Here is a 16319-nt window from a genome sequence, read left to right on the forward strand (position 1 = left end):
ATTAAAAAGAAAAATAAATTGGAATAAAACGCGAGGTAACTGAAATCAATAAATTGTTTCGAGGAGAAAAACCTCGTGGTGAATAGTTACAGAAATAAATAAAAATGAAAATACAAAAAAAATTCTAAGCCCCACCCAGGCCGCTCTAAGGATGTCACCTCTTCAACATCCTGCACGCCGGCAGCATAGGTCTCCCCGGTCTCAGTTGCCGCCGGCAGCTCCTTTTGCAGCCGAGCTTTGAACTTCTCAAGGTAGTGCCCCCATTCATCAAAGGCCATGAAAGAGAAGTTGCCGTCCTGGTTGAAGGCCCAGCAGTGGTACAACATACTCTCCATGGAGGATGCCGACGCTTTCTTCTCCTCCAGAACAGCCGCCTCGGCCTCCAGCAGTTTTTCCTTGGCCCCCTGCCCCCTCGAGCTCAGCCTGAAGGGCTGCCGAGGCAGCTCTCGCCTCTTGCTCACCTGCCTGGGCAGTGGTAAGGGCAGCCTTCGCTTCCTGCTCGCTCGCTTGGGCCACCGCCAAGGTGGCCCTGGCATTTTGCTCATCCTTCTGAGAGGTTGCGAGAGCAGCTTGGGCCACGGTCAACTCGACCTTGACTTCCTCATTCCTGGACCTAGCCCGGGAGATGTTGCGTTGAAGAGCCAAGACCGCCTACAAAAAGCAAAGGAACAGTTAGACGCATACCTGAAAACTAAGATATATATATATATAAAAGTGGTCAGGAAAAGTGCTTACTGTGAGTTTCATCCCGAGGGAAGATTCCATAACGTTCTCAGGGCTCCTCTTCTCAATTGCCCTCAGGTCGGTGGGTTTGGCCTTATAGTAGTGCTCCACCGAATAGTTTTCCATTTCGTAGATGGTCCCCCGAAAAGTGTCTGGGATTAGCTCTAGATCCTGGGGGTTGATAGGGATGCGAACTGTGGCAGCGGGGGCCACTGGAGCTTGGGGACCAATCGGTGCTACTGGTTCCCGAGCAGAAGGGGGAGGAAGGCGAGGAAGGGTCGCAATCGGTCCGGCAGCGGGTGCAGCTCCTTGGCCCGAGCTTTTCCCCTTAGCCGAGGATTGAGAGACGGTTGCAGCCGAGGGGGCGTTTTCTTGGAAGAAGGCTGAAGCCTCTTGACGAGGGGACCCTCGAGTGACTTCCCTCCTAGGAACATCGAGCGGATGTCCGGCTCCCCCCTCTGTGCCATCTCCTCGCCTGAAAAGTAGAATGAAAAATGTGTTAAGGATGCATGTATGTTCTTCAAAAGATAGTTATTAACAATAGACATACGGGAAGTAGAAAAATTCCTACCCTCCGACCTAGAGGAAGAGTCTATTTCCACAACCTCTGGCCTCGGAGTTACTATAGGGGAAGGAGAATCTAAAACAACCACTTCTTGGATTATGGGAGGTGCCGGCTCAGGCTCTACCTCAGGACTAGATTCCTCCACATATTGCCTAAGTCCAGGGGCGACTATACCCTCTAGAAGAGAGGGCCACGACCTAAGATTGGTCCTGTACTCCTCAAAAAAGGCCGACCTGAAAGACAATGTGTTGTCTACTACTACGGTGCCCCTGAGACGGTCGCGTCACCTCGCAGCACTAACTGATCTACGCATTGGAGTAAGGTTATGTTGCGAACTGGATCGTTTCGATGGCGGTGCACGAGCTGGTTTGGGTTAAACCTAGCTAACCTAAGGTCCGCTGCTGCCCTATCTAGGTCCCGAAAGGGATGGGGATTACCTTGGCCGGAGGGGCCGGCTACTACCCCTGATTAAGCTCGATCCAAGTCTGGATCCCAAGCAGCCTCTGGAGCTCTTCTCTTCCGCACGAGGGGCATCTCAGGCTCATCTTCCTGCTTGTCGGCACCGCCATCCGCGACATCGACCTCAGGAATGGTCTCCATCACGCCGGCTGCTGGATGATTGGCCCGCGTCCTCCTCAAGGCCAGGGTTTGGCCTGCTGAGATCAACTTACATACCAACACCGTGTCGTCTGACACGAGCTGGCGGTAGTCCTTCTCGCTGGGCGGAAGCCCCGCTAGGGTATCGTACTGACCCCCAAGGGTCACAGATTTGGCCGTCCTCACAAAAATAGTTGCACGACGATGTTCCAGTTAGTATACATGCGAAAGAAGGAAAAATAAAAGTTTTTCTTTACATGCGGGCTAAGGATGGAAAGCTTACGAGGATGGTTGAAGTAAATGGTACTCGCAGTTGCGAAACCCAGTCGACATGAAGAATTGGTCCTTGAAGTCGTTGGGATGGCTGGGCAGCTCGATGACTGCAGGAGAGTTCGGGAAGCGGGTTAGGTATTAGAACCCATCACCTCATCCCCGTTGATCCGGGCTGGCTTTGAGGCAGAAAAAGTAGAGGATGTCCGCGGGAGTAGGGACTTCCCACTTGTGTTTCAAGAAGAGGTACCTCAGCCCCGCCAGCAGACGGTAGGAATTAGGAGGCAGTTGAAAAAGGGCCAGCTTCACATAATTAATGAAGTTAGTGAAGTACTGGTCCAGGGGGAGGAAGGCCCTGACCTTGAGATGTTTGTCGCTCCAGGCCGCGAACTCCTCGTCAAGAGGCGCGCAGCTCCTCTCACCCTGAAGGGGAGGGCGGGCTATAAGGGCGCCTGTCCCAACCTCGATGTTATGGGACAGCAGTATCTTGTTGACCCTCCCTTGGGTCGTGATCTTCAAGACTATCCTCTCTACCTCGAAGAAAGCATCAGATCCCACCTCGACCTCCTTCTCCACCGTGGGACAAAACTGGGGGATGGGAGACTCCACCTCGATCTCTTTCCCTTTGCTGGACTGCTGGGACGATGAGCTGGCCGTGCTTTTCTTGGACATGTTCTTTCTAGGTCCCATCTGGTCGCCTAGCGAACAAGAACGAGGAAAAACTTAATAGGCGACCTGGAAGGTAAAAAAGGGAAAACAGCGCGAGAAGAAGTGATTTTCATACATGAGATAAGGTAATCTCAGCCCGCGGTGTGTGAGGCCACGCGTTGCCATGGTCACGTGCCCACGTTTCCAACGGATCCCTGATCTCCAGGGATCTTTGTGTTAAGAAGGTCAGATTATTGCTTGCCTTGTGTAACGCCCTGGTTACCCCAGAACAATTACGGTGATCAGTTAACCGGAAATTTTACTCCCTACCCGAGTCCTTTGGTTAAAAACGTGCATCTAAGTGTTATTAACAGGCTAAGGTGGAAAACCAATCAAAAGGAAAGGATATATTTTATTAAATACATAAAACTGTTCATGGGCCCATAAAAACATGTACAAGTTATTTACAACTCAAAATAGTCATTACTGTTTCAAATTTACAAACCCGCCGACCTAAGCAGCAAAAATAGGGTAACCCCCTAGTTCCTCTAAGAACTCCTTGGCTGTGGTGGTCAAGCGGCCGCATATGTACACATCACAACCTAAGCTCTCCACTCAAGGCTGGGTGACCTTCTCTTTCCCTTTACCTGCACCACATAGCACCCATGAGCCAAGGCCCAGCAAGAAAACACAATATAACATGATATAATATCAATAATGATCATAATAATCATTCAGGACTTTTAGTCAAAAACAGGTAAGTGACAGAGAAAAAGTCGCTAAAGTGGGTACAACTTCCTTTAGCCATGTGACGTTAGAGCCACCGGGGCTTAACAGATAAGTGAACCTTTCACTAGCTTTAACAGGATAGGTGCATGGTGACTAGTCAACAACATAACCATTCCTCATGACCATAGAGTCATAACCCTGGAACATCGTTCCCTAGCCATGTGACAAACGGTCACCTGGGCCTTAGGTCCTGGCTCTGAGTAACTAGCTTAGACTATTCAAGTGCTTATAAGTTTCATTGACCTTAGGGTCAGTCTAGCATTACTGCCTTAGAGTCATTCAATGCTGATATTGACTAGATCTAATCTTCATTCGGCCCCGCGTTCAGGACGCTTATGCCGTTTCTGACTCTTAGGTCAGTAATACGTGACCAGTGTCGTCCCTGACTAATCAGTGCCATACACAAGTAAACAACATTTTCTAGAACTTAATATGCAATCCATGTCCACATTTATCAACCAACATGCCTCAACAACACTCATGCATGTCATATACATAGGGTGCAGTTTTCTTACCTCAGGTTCGAGCGAGAAATATAATAAGAACAACTCTTGAGAACGATCAACCTTTAGGTTCCTTAGCGGTTACCTAATCACAACCAATTATAACCTCCATTAATGAAAATCAACATTGAAAGGGTCTTAACCTAAACACAACTCTCGGGACCTCGAAACATGCCCACACGGTGAGTATATTCGATCCCGGGCCTTAAGGATTGAAATCCCAAGCCAAACACTACACCAAACACCCATTACCATAACACATCATTATAATACTATTTAAAAAGAGTTATGGTATATTTATATATATATGTGTGTGTGGGAAAAAAAGGGCAGTAATTTATTTTGGGAACCCGCTTGCCTTATACTTTTTTACTAATTCCTTCTTCTTTTTCAGAAAAACTCCCCCATTTTCTTCCGTCTCTGAAGTCAATCCACGCTTCAGCTCCGACCACCTAACCACCATCCTCACAACCATTTTTCTCCAAGCCAAGCTCTAAATCTCAGGCACCCGTGAACCCAACCCCCAAACCAAGTGACCCCAGGTGAGAGCCCATTTCTGCGTGCCTTTGACCCAATGCGACTTCCATTTGTGAGCCACCACCACGCGCGATTCTACACCCGTTCCGCTATATCTCTCTCTCTGACTTTCTCTCTCTTCTGCAACCCAAAAAAGAGCAGTGTCTCTCTCTCTGTCTCTCTAAAAAGCAGCCACTTTCTCTCTCTAAAGCTTTTCGCTCACTCTTTCTTTCTCTCCAAGCACCAGAAGCGTGGTTCTAGATTGAGTCAGTTTCTGGTTTTCTGTGATTTTACTCGGAAGGTCCTTCGGTCATGGCCATGAAACTTGGTAACTGATTAATATAAGAATATATATTAATAATTATTGTATATTTTATATATTTTTTTTGTCTGTTATACTTATTAATAATAATAATAGTATTTAGGGTTAGGTTTTTATTGGTTGTTTTGTGATTTCAAATTTATTTGGGGGTTTTGACTGAGAAATCTTCTTTGCGGCCCTGAATTCTGGATCTCCTTCATACTGTCTTAGAGTTTCTCTATTTTTAGGGCCTAGGATTGGATTAGGTCAGTACCTCACTCTTCTTATGTTTATCAGATTTAATCGATTTTCAGGTCCTGTTTCTAATTCTGTGCAAGAAATGGTTGTTGCTATTTGCCTTTTCGTTTTTGTTTATTGTTAGGGTTTTCGGTGGGATTGTACGTCTGTCGGTTGGTTGGTCGGTCCCCATCCATAATAATGTGTGTTTGAAAAACTAAGTGAAAAGATATATGAAGTGGTATATATGTATTGGTTTATTTCAAAGTAGGAGGGTTCCTTTATTTTGACAATTATGGGTTCATTTGACTGGTAAGCAATGCATGTGTTGACTACGGAATCATATTATTTGTTCTAATTGAATTTATATTCTATTTCAACTGCAAATAGGAAAGGATTTGAGACCCGTGACTCATTTTATATTGGGAATCTTTTATCTTGAGCAATTAGGTTTATTTTATTGTGTTCAAATCATTATTTATTGTGGTGATTACGGGAATTTGAGAACCTACTGTTGGTCTGCTGGTCATTTAAATTGATGGGTTCATTTTTTTATTGCAATTTTTCAGAGGAACTGCTTTTGGGGTGAGAGAATGTGGAGCAAGAGGTGAGGTTTTATGATTAGAAGTTTAATTGTGGTGTCAATTTTTGAGCATGGGGGTTGTTTGTTGTGTTACTGTTAAGGAGAAGACTATAACAAATGGGTCGACTAGTGAAATTTTGCATCGGAACATTCGATGTTCCCCAACATGGAGCTTTCGATGGGATCATAGAGGACGGGTTGCTGGAGAAGAGACTTCAATGAGTTGGTTTTCTGATGGGGTCAGCAGGAATGGTGGATCTGAATCTAAATTTGAATCAGCATATGTTTCAGAGGAAGGAAGTCCATTAGAACATTCTCGAAGGCGTACATCCTAGAAGTCCTCATTTTCGGAGGGAGCTGCTGGGCATTCAAGAACTCCTGCCTCAGGTAATTTCCTAGAATTGCAACTACTGGCGAGGGAACTTTGCTTAGTTACATAGATGCCAACAAAAAGAATATGTGTAATTCCATATTTGAAGTTATATGAATGACCAAAAACAACACGTTTACACATGATTGTGTTCAACTAATAAAGCTTTCCATCATGTTGCTTAATATTTACATTGTTTTTTAATCGTGGGCAAATAGTCTCATATTTGTCCTGATTCCATTTCTAATGTTAATTTTGACATAGTAACAATAAATAATCCGATGTTTCTTAATATGTTTAATCGTTCGTTTCTTCTAGTGATATTGGATAAATTTCCAGCTGCCTTCCTTTTTATTTTTTTATTTTTTTACTTGTCAATTAAATCAATTTTCCTTTGCACGTTTGGCTAACTTTAGATGATAATTAGGCAACACAATTGCTTTCTGGTTTTGATGCTTGTTACTAATTTTTCTTTTTCTTAAACTTTTAAATAATTTTATTTGGTAATTGAACAACTTAATTGCGTTGTGCTTTTGAAGTTTTCAAATTTGTAAATGTTGATCTCTATTATGTTGTAATATTGTGATTTTATCTGAATTTTTCAATGTATATCTATGGCAGATAAACCTATTAGAAGGAATGCTTCAATGGATGCAAGTCTAGAACAGGTACATTTATTACCAGTTGAGGGAATTTTTTTCCTTGGGACTTTGTAGTGAAGGTTATCCTTTGCTTGTATGTTTTCATATTATGTCTTTTTTTTGTTCATTTGTTGGGTCCCGTCCTGCAGCCAAAGGAGTTAACTAAATCTCCTACAGTCTCGTATCCATCTCCTGCAAAGTTATCAGTTCCATTACCATCTACTTCATCCTTTGCTGCATCCCCTTTGTCATCCCAAGGACAAGTTCTTCCAGCCAACTCAACCCCTTCGAGGTGGCCTCGGCATTCTCCTGGACATCAGTTGTCAAGGCAAGAATCTGACACACAAATGCCAGGATTCAAATCACCAAATAGCTATTTTGTTTCTGAAGAAAGGGCAACTCTTCCCTCTTGGAGCAATGAATCAACTAGGGGCTCCCGAGGAGGGTCTTCAGATGGTTGGTCCATGAATGCATTTTCTGAGCTCATGGGGTATATTTGGATTTTTTGTCTTGAATGATGCTTGAGTGAATAGTTTATCGTTCCTTACCAGAAATTTTAGATTTTAGTATTCTGATTGTGAAATATGTAGATATAGTTTTGGAGGTATATAGTCAAGATCCCTTCAAGATATTTTAGCTATATACAATCACAGATTAGTATTCTGATTGTGAAATATGCTCACTAACTTGTTACTTTTCTGTTTTTGGTGCAGAGGGGCAGTGGTTGTATCTGTCAGGAATCTTGTTGGATATGTGTTGATCAATGCGGATGGTAGCTGGTCGTGTGAGACCAAAAACAAAACAGAACATCTTCCTAACCCAGTAAGTAGCTTTAAAAATCGATGCTTTCTGAATGGAGCTTTTTAATTTCAGTACTTTTATATGTCAAATGCCTTTGCTTATTGCTGTCTTTGGTTTAGTTTAGTTTGTTGTTCACTTTACTTGGTTGTTTATGTGATACTCATGCTAGTTGCTTCTACCTTTTTTTTACTGGATTTTACTGGGTGGTGGATAACTTATGGCTATCTAGAAGTTGGAAGATTGAACTTCTGAAGTTGCAAAATAATGATACAGTATTTTTGTTTCTTTATCATTCTCACCAAGTACTAAGAGGTTGTTTTTGCTTTTTTTTTTCTTGATGCATTTACCAGTTGGGTAAGCGGGGTCTTGGATCCAGAAGGCAGCGCATCTAGAGATGTTGTTACATCAGTTAAAAGGTAGGCTCTTATTTGTTATTTTTGTTTACCTATTTATGTAGTTTCTGCTTTAATAGTTGGTGTAATTTGTTTTAAAACTCTATGTCTACTCTTTCATATAGGGGCATATGGGCAATGATAGCAGTTTTTCTCGCTTATTGCTTGCTGCAAGCCCCATCATCGTAAGTCTTTTGATATAATTTGTTCTAAACAAACTTTTTACTTTGTACAATTTCTTAATTGGTTCTGTTATTCTGTTCTTCTAGCATATCATTGTACTCAGCTAGAATTTTGGTTTTTTGTCAGACTAAGTTATCTTCCTTCAACGTTTATTTTGTCTCCCTTCAACATGTATTGTTCACTGATCTTTTCAATTGACTTATAGTGATGATTATATCATGTATAATAGTATTTCTGCCCTGTGATGGAAAAACTCATTATTGGAAACAAATTCTCCTTGGTTTTTCATAATTGCCCTTTACATCTTTGCCGCCTCATTATCACCACCACCACCATCATATCTATCTATCTCTCTTTCATTCCTTCTTTACTACTACTGCTACTACTCTCTTTATCTCTTACGAGGTGGGTGAAGATGTAAATGGGCTTTGAAAATAATCATAATTTTTCTTAATACATAGGGTTAAATGATAGGCTCTATGGAGCATATTAGGCTCTATAGTTATCTGTGCTGTTTTCTAGTTTTTTCTACTGTTATTTAAATCTATTAAATAATTTGTGCCAAATTCTGCATTGGTCTTAATCCTGTGAGTTTGGAGAAAACTAGATGATTTCTTTCAAGTTGATTTACTCTTAAGTCTGAAATGTATGCTATTTTAAATGTGATCACTCTTCCATTTTCTGCAATTTGTATAGTCATTAATCTGTCCACAATGCATTTCAGCTTTGCTCCATTTTGTCACTATCCTTATCTACATTTTTTTATTCTTCCAATTTCCAAATATCTCAGGAAAGCCTTAACGTACATGGTGGGGCTGTATCATTGGGACACCCATTAGGATACAGTGGAGCTCGTATCTTGGTCACATTGTTAGGGGTAATCTATAAGCTTCCCTTCTCTTTCAATGCATTCCTAGTTTGACATCTAATATCTAACAATATTTGAACTAAATGTATGCTTTGGTGTATTGAGCAAAACTCATATTGCAGTTCTGAGAGCAAAATATGGTTCTTTTGTTATTTCATTGTTGCTATTAGATGGCTGTCTTTACTTGTCCCTAACTGACAAAATAATATTTTTTTCATTACTCTCTTTTTCAAAGGCAAAAAATGTCCAGTTAACAATAATTTCCGCAGCTAGTCTTATGGTGCTCTAAATTTGATTATTGTACCCTTCCTAAGACTATTTCATGGTTTGGAAAACTATCTATGGCTCTGAGGTTTTTTTTCTTAAAAAAATAGATTTTAAAGGAGATAGCTTCTGACTAGACAATCTCTATAAAAAGGTTGAGATATGACTTTACCTGTCCATTCAGGCCATTTTTGCCAAGTACTTCTGATTTCTGTTTTCCATGGTTGGACTATGTGCTCTTTCTTCTGCATTGCTCATATTTTGATGCTTCTCTGAATTTTCATAATGTGTTTTCTAACAGGAAGGCAATGTTGCCAACCAGAGGGAACATCTAATTCTTCTCCTTGCCAATATTCACATTCAGAAAGCTAAAGAAGCAGTCTGTCTTAAAGGTATTCTGATTGTTAATTAAGGTTGTAAAGCTTTGGCTTTAACTAATCCTCTTATATAAATTTGACTTTATGATATTTGGAGTCTAATGTCAAAACTGGATATTTATGCAGCATTGTTCCTTTGTAAATTTCTTTTTAATTTGCATTTGAAACATTAGTGGTGAAATTTGGGTTTTCAAGATAACAATTGGTTTTTGTGCTGTGGATCATTAGATCTGTTTTATTAACATAAGGATGTAATATTTGCTTCTACATTTACTATCATTCTATTCATAGAAATTTAGTATAGTTTAGTTACCAGTTTAATTGTTTTGCACCTATAAGTGCTTTATAACCCATGCTTGCAAACTGGAAGTGACATCAGGGAAATAGTGTTTGAAGTGTTTGTTGATAAGGAAGTTTTATACTGTATTTCATATGAATCTGAATCTACTTTTCATGAGGTTTTTCTTAGTCGTCTTATGGAAACTGGTGCAACAGAAAGTTCATCTTTATGTGACCTTCCTAAACAGATGGAAGGTGATCAATAGAGAGCCTCTGAACAGACTAAGAACATCTTAAGTAATTTAGTTGCTGCTGTTGACAATTTGTGGTATCTAAAAGATGGAATACATATTGTAGTCTTGAAAAAACTTTCAGAAAATTGTAAGAGCTATGTGGGTTTTACAGTTTTATTTTTGTATGATACTTCAAGCACTGATCTGTAGACTTATCTCAGTTTTTGGTGGATCCTACTCCATTTTCTAGGATCTTGCAGGCAAAGGACACCAAGTGAATTAAATAGAGAGGTTAAGAACTTGAGGGTGGCATTTAATGACCTGTTTTTGAAGCATAACACTTTCAAAGAAACTGCAAAGCCATCGAGATATTGATGCAAAGAATGGAAGAATGTATTTCACTAATTTTTGTATACATTTCTTGTTTTGTATTTAGTGATAAAGGAATTTGAATTGGGCATAAATTATGTTGTAATATGATTTCTTAAGCCTAGACTAGTAGACTAAATATTGTAATTACATTTGAGTAATTAATAAAAATCTATTTATGTTACCTTATTTGGCTTCAACTTTCATATTTGTTTTTCTAGTTTTGTGTAAGTAAAAAAAGATTATGTTTCTCTAAGCTAATATAACATATGTATTATACTAAAGTGTAGTATAATACAAATAATGTGTTATACTAAAGTTTAGTATAACACAAAAAATGTGTTATACTAAAGTGTAGTATAACACTAAAAATGTGTTATACTAAAGTGTAGTATAACACAAAAAAAGTGTTATACTAAAGTGTAGTATAACACAAAAAAAGTGTTATATAATCGACTATAAATAACATAATTAAACACTTATCTATATATTAAAATAACACAGAAATTGCGTTATCGTTGACAGTACAATAACACATCTGTATGACACTGATAAAGTGTTATGTAAAGTACCCTGATCTACGATAACATAGTCGGTCTTAACACTTCAGAAAGTGTTATCGTATGTTTTGATAACACATTTTTGGTGTTATTAAAAGCATTTTTTCTTGTAGTGAAAAACCCTTAAAATCACTCAAAACGAGATTCTGAAGGAACAGAGCAGTGCTACAATGCTGCTCACTAGCGCCCCAGCGCTATTCTCCAAACCCCCAAAATGCCCAAAAGAATCCTATGTAGCGCTATAGCACCCTAGGGTGGGCACTGTAGCGCTACCCCTAGACTGAAACTCCCCTGAAACTTTCTTCTTCGACTCCTTTGATTCCAACCTGTTTCCAATGCTTCCACATCCCATTTTTGGTGCCAAATGAACCCAAAAACCATCCTAACATACCCCAAACATCACAACCATAAGAACCCTAGCAAAATCTCCCAACAAAACCAAGTATTCAACCTAGAAATCACAACAGAAAACTAGAACCAAAACATGACAAACTAGAGAATTCAATGGCTAGAAACTTACCCCAAGCTCAGCTTGTGATGCTCTTCAATAGTGGAACACTCTCCCAAACTCCCAAGGCTTACTTCCCAAGCTTGAATCCTCAAGAATGGTTCAAAAATCTCAAAGGAAACTGAAGGAGAAAAAGATACGGGAAGGCTCTTGAAGATGCTCTATTTTTCTACTTCTTTCACAGCCTAAAATGGCTTATATCAATCCTAGGGGTGAAAAGACTATTATACCCCTAGGTCAATTAAAGGTTTCTAAAGGCTCCCAAGGGAAAAATTGGTATTCCCCACCTATCTCGTTAATCATAATTAACACTCTCCAATTCCCGCTATTCTCAATAATCTCAAACACCAATAATTTATATCCCAGTAACGCTCTAATCATTAAAATCACCCCGAGACTCATCCCGAGCCCCGAACTTAAACCTGTTATGACTAGACCGCTAATTAATATTCCATGATCGTCTCATACCGAATAGCTCGAACAAATCCACATTATAATGTGGTCTCAACAATATATCACCGACATGCATACAAATATACAATTATACCCTCAACGGGCCAAATTACCAAAACACCCCTGTAATTAAAATATGGACCCACATACATGCATTTAACATCATATTATAAAATAATTCACATATACATGCATATTATCATTTAATGGCATAATTAAACAGTTATGGCCCTCCTGGCCTACTAATCCAGCCATTAAACCGCATTAGGGATTTTGGGGCATTACACCTTGGAGGGGAAGTTTCGAGAGGAAAACCACCTAGGAAGCATGACCCCTAAGCTACCCGGTTTTACACCCTAAAAACCTCTCACCTTCCATATTCCAAATAGGCATCTCCTAAATTTATCCAAAAATTTACCCAGAAAGTTATCCAGAAATTACCTAGTTATGAACATCGCATTCCTAGACATGTTTTTTAAATATAATCAATATGCCTAGAATCGAAACCTATGTGCCAAAAACAACCTACTGTTTACAACTGAGAAATAGGTTTTCCCAACAAAGAAACGAGGATATCGAAACATACAACGGACAGGGAACTTACAATGTATTTTTCGAATGAAAGTTACAGGCAGTGTAGGAGTAGGAGTCCTAGCGAAATCCTTAAAGCTGGACTTCTGAAAGGCTCTTGTGGCGAGAATGTAGGGATTTATGGGATTATGACCAGAAGAAGAAGAGCTTCTGAAACTCAAAAGATAGAGGATAAGGAAAAAATTTCAAATGAAGGGTGACTAGAAATGAAGATTGCCAACCTTATATATACGTAAGAGGCATAAGGAAACGAGGACCGTTCGATCAAATTAATGTGAGATACGAGGATCATAACTCAAGAGACAAAATGACGTCAGAAAGGAGGCTAGGCCATTTAATGCAATTCTCAGAATCCGAATAGTCTCCAACCACGGCGTTCCACATGTCCGGTACCCATGTAGTGGGCAGGACATGAAGAGTCGAAAGGGAAGTTTAAAAGCCCCCACTGTGAAGATCAAAGATGACATCATAGGTCACGAGCAGGGGCTTGGGGGGAAAATATACACCCTGAATATCCGCACACACTTTGGCGAGCTAGAAACAACCAGCCCAAGCTGATGGATCGTTTAGCTGTTCCTTGCGTGGAGCCATTGTGTCGACATAATAGAAGCCACTAGCTAGCGCCACATTAAGCTCGTGGTGCATCAGAGATCTGACGCCCCCAAATCCTTATAAAATAAACCGCGCAATATAAATGTGCATATACCAGACATCACGTGTCTGTTCCATTTCTGAATTCTCGGATACGCAGTATAAACGTGCCTATTCAGACATCCCACGCTTGAGTTGGGCCATGTGGCCCATTACCCATCTTTACCTATTGATTAGACCACACTTCACTGTAAGGTTTAGGAATTAATCATCGGTGTCACATAAATGACATGATGGATGAAGAGATCACGGGATGACCCCAATACCTACTCAGAGATCAATCTCCTATAAATACCGAAAACCTGGGTAGTGCAGGGGGTTGCTTCTTCTTGAAAAGGCAAATACTTTGTAAGAAATAGTAAGGAGATATCAAGAATATCGACTAGTGGACTAAGGGGATTTTAACCTCCGAACCACCTAAAAAAAAGGAGTGACCATCTTTTCCTTGCAATTAATTTCCACATTCTTGGTTACTATCATTTTCATATTACGGTTTATCAATCAGCACTAATCTATCATATTTATTCATATAATTATTTGTTGGCGAAAAACCGTGTCAACAAAAAGATATTTATATTTTCAAATAAAGATTTAATAAAAAAATCAAGAATTTAAATGAAAATATGTCAAATATCTGATATCATAATTCTAACATTTTAATATATTAAAAGATTTAAAATTAAGTTGTCAGTCTATTTTTAAATTCGAATTTGAATATTTGAAGAAAATATCTAATTATTTAAGTCTCAACTAACAAAAATATTTTATTTAAAAAAAAAAATTAAATGATAAAACAAAAAAGGTATTTTTTGTTTTGATTATAAATAATAAATTTCAACAATTTTAATTTTCTTTAATTTTTTTTTTAAAAAAATGGATGAATAGTACCTGCGGTACTGTTCATCGCGGGTGTGGCAGCCAGGCGAAAATTTACGAAAAAAAAAATTTGTGTAATTTTTCAAACCAAAACCATTTTTTAATTAATTTTTAACATGTTTTACACAAAATAAAGCATATATAAAATTAATAGCATAGAAAACACAACAAAATAACCTAAAAAATTGCTAAAAATCACATAAAATCAATATGCTTCATAAAAACATGAAAATCCATCCAATTATTCAAACATATCAAATAATCCAATTTTAAACATGTTCATGCATGAAAATAAAGATTACCAAACACTCTGAGGCCAGTTGATGGATTAGCTTATACAGGATCTTTATTTATTTTCATGTATATCTAATATTAAACAAATTAATACGAGATAGCCTAAAACATGTTTCTAAAATTGAATTCAAAGAGAAACAAAGAATAGAATACTTACATTGTACGCAGCGGAATGAAATAGTCCTTCCTTTAGTTTTTCTAACTCTTGTATCCTCTCTGTTGCAGAGTATTATCAAGAAACTGAACCGATCTTCTATTTTCTTCACAATCTTCCAATGTATCCTTATAACCACCTAGACTAGTGTGGACAATTCTCAACACATGAGATAGATATAGAGAGAAGAAGAGAAAATAACAAAGAGGCTTAGGAAAGGACTTGTGTTTAGAGAGAATCTAAAACTATAAGAAAATCTGACTTGTGACTTCTGTTTTGACTTCTCTCTAAGCACTCCTTTTATATACTCAATTAGGACATTTAATTTAATTAAAAAATCAATAAAAAAAATAGCCATTTTAAAGCCCTAGGTCGAAATTATCATGGGCTTTAGGCCCGTGAAATTTCCCATTTGATTATAAGCCCATTGGACTTAAAATCAAGGCCTGTATTATAATCTATTGATTTAATTAATTAAATAATTATTTAAATCATTCATCAAATAAATTATTTATAATTTGAACCTTGATTTAAACTTATTTATTAATTTAGATACCAATTTATCTTAATTAATAAATCTGCCATAATTTCTCTTTTCTTCTCAAAATACACAACTCTATGAAACTATCCAAAATTTACCTGGTCAACTTTGATAAGTCTAATTGATAATGAAATCAATTAATTGAGACTATCTACATGATTTTATCCAAGGCACAATGGGGACCATGGGCCTATGAAATCAAGCTCCAATAAGTTATCATAAATCTAACAAATAAATTTACTAACTTATTAATTCCTCGTGACTCCACTATAGACTCATAATTGCACTCTTGAATTCATAGAACGCTCTATAATAAATATGGATACACTATTAATTATCCATTGTTACAACCATAATTGTCACTTAATCCTCTATAGACGGTCTATAATGAGATAGGACTAAAATACCATTTTACCCCTCATTGTATTTTATCCTTAAAACACTTAATTCCTTGTAAATGATATTTCAGTTAACTAATTTAATTATTGAAATGAGATCTCTATCATTTAACACCTTGAACCAAACTAAAAGGAAACCGTTGTTTCACTTCTTCATCAGAAGCTATAGATGTTCATATCTATGATTAACACTCCCACTCAATTATACTACCGAGTTCCCAAGATGTAGGTATGGGCTAGTCCATAGGGTAAGCTGGTAACGAACAAGTCAAAGGACTCAAATAATACAATCAGTTAGAATACTAACCACTCAGAATTGAGATTGAATTGACCTATGGTCCACTATATGATATGACTAGAATAGATAATAACGGTATGTTTACTTATCTTATCAACTGTCAATATCGGTCTAGCCCGATGTAACAAATACATCCAATCTTATCTACTTTGCTAATGTTCTGGAAAGAACATAACACTGTAATGTGTAAGTAGATCATATCGTAGATTGGCAAGTCAATGTAAATCCTGTGCACTGACTAATCTTAGAACTAACTTATTTTGAACATATAATCATATTTATATTCCACTGTGATTACGTCACTATAAATAAGATTAGTTATATGCTCGGGATTTAATAGAAGTTTATATTAAACAAATAATCATGAAAATAAAACATGTGAGCAAAGTGATTAACCAAGTCAAAAAAATGATTTCTATTCTTTTATTGATAATAAAATGAGATTACAAAGAATTTGGGTTTTAATTAGGGCATAAAACCCCAACA

The 16319-nt window shown here is 38.2% G+C and overlaps 1 pseudogene; it reads left to right on the forward strand.

Annotated features, from left to right (window-relative positions):
- The first annotated feature begins 4728 nt into the window (after positions 1-4728).
- LOC133782362 (uncharacterized) lies at positions 4729-7390 on the forward strand (annotated as a pseudogene).
- Positions 7391-16319: the final 8929 nt, after the last annotated feature.

The sequence above is a fragment of the Humulus lupulus genome, chromosome 6, assembly GCF_963169125.1.
Source record: "Humulus lupulus chromosome 6, drHumLupu1.1, whole genome shotgun sequence".
In the NCBI taxonomy this organism is placed as follows: Eukaryota; Viridiplantae; Streptophyta; class Magnoliopsida; order Rosales; family Cannabaceae; genus Humulus; species Humulus lupulus.